Raw genomic sequence first — 482 nt, 5'->3', positions numbered from 1 at the left:
ACATGTCATAATTGTGTGCTCGTACATCCATATGGCCTTGCCTATATAAGTAGGCCTATATTCATTGTATTGGTTAATCCAGTTGATAATTTGCATATTGATGAGAATACAGTTTGTTCTTGTCATTCTATTGTCTCTCTTTCATGCTTTTCATTGTGCCCTTGATCTTGGCAAAATCCTACAACTACAAAGTGAATCTTGGTTATGAGCTTCAGAGGAAGAGAGAGAGGAATGGTAAGTGGCCTTCAACCTTGTGTTTTGGAAAGTGGCCTCTACCAAAAGCAGGGGCCTTTATATGGATTGCTATCCACGGAAGAATTCTCATTGGTAGTAGATTGAAATCGATCAGGATCTCAGGGCCAAATTGGTACATCATATGTAAGTAGCAGGAGGAATCGGCGGATCATCTCCTTTATTGGTGCCCATTTGCCAGTCAATGCTGGGATTGGCTTCTAGACTTGTTGCACTTCCCCACCATTAAA

The sequence above is a fragment of the Cryptomeria japonica genome, chromosome 9, assembly GCF_030272615.1.
Source record: "Cryptomeria japonica chromosome 9, Sugi_1.0, whole genome shotgun sequence".
In the NCBI taxonomy this organism is placed as follows: Eukaryota; Viridiplantae; Streptophyta; class Pinopsida; order Cupressales; family Cupressaceae; genus Cryptomeria; species Cryptomeria japonica.
The sequence above is the reverse complement of the archived record's forward strand: the minus strand, read 5'-3'. Positions refer to the sequence as shown.